The sequence below is a fragment of the Palaemon carinicauda genome, chromosome 19 (assembly GCF_036898095.1).
Source record: "Palaemon carinicauda isolate YSFRI2023 chromosome 19, ASM3689809v2, whole genome shotgun sequence".
In the NCBI taxonomy this organism is placed as follows: domain Eukaryota; kingdom Metazoa; phylum Arthropoda; class Malacostraca; order Decapoda; family Palaemonidae; genus Palaemon; species Palaemon carinicauda.
The window spans coordinates 105,842,563-105,843,535 of record NC_090743.1 but is presented as its reverse complement, the minus strand read 5'-3'; positions in this window follow the sequence as shown (position 1 = coordinate 105,843,535).

The following is a 973-nucleotide window of genomic DNA, read 5'->3' as shown; positions in this document are numbered from 1 at the left end:
AATAATAATAATAAATAATAATAAATAAATAGTAAATAATAATAATTATAGTAGTAGTAGTAGTAGTAGTAGTAGTAGTAGTAGTAATGATATATTAGTAATAGTAATAATAATAACAATAATTATAATAATAAAAATAATAAACTTATGTGTATATATATAACAATAATTATAACAATAAAAATAATATATATATATATATATATATATATATATATATAAAACATTTACCACTTAGTGAAACATGTATAAGGAAGGTTAAAGATGATGAAAATTATTCTTCATGGGTAAAAACATAAGATTACTATACAACACTAATAAAAAGTGTTAATTTAGTGATAATGAATAATGAATATGCACATTCATGTATAATAATTCGTTAAAATATGAAGTGAACAGTTTAAATATCATAAATTCTCTGAACAAATTACAATGAAATTTGTAAGAGCAATTTTAGATAAGAAATATGTTGTCGATATCTCAAGTACTATAAATCTTTTCAAGCCTCAATAGGAATCTATTCCTCGTAATTCCATTTTAGTCATTTCTTAAATGAAATAACAAAATAGGGATTATCACTGGAATTAATTTTTGGGGGAACGTTATCATCATTATGAGATGACACTAGAAATATTCTTTAAAGCCTTTTTAAAACCAAGTCGATGTTCACGAACACAGATGCAACTAGAAAAGCAGACTGTACCAACCGTGTGTCACACGATCGTACATAAATTATTTTGTACATATTATGCTTGTATTTGCGCTCTTCCCTCGCACTAAAAAGAACCTGAATAATTATGTCTCCGGTTTTCCTCTGTAACATTGTCATTTTCTCGAACATGTATTTTCCTGTTGCCTTGAGGTTTTGTATATAAAGGAGAGTGTTCTTTAATAAAGTACTCAGTTGATTGCATCCTGCCTTTGAGTTCACAACCCTCTCTCGGCCTGTCACAATGGTGACCCCCGTAAGTCG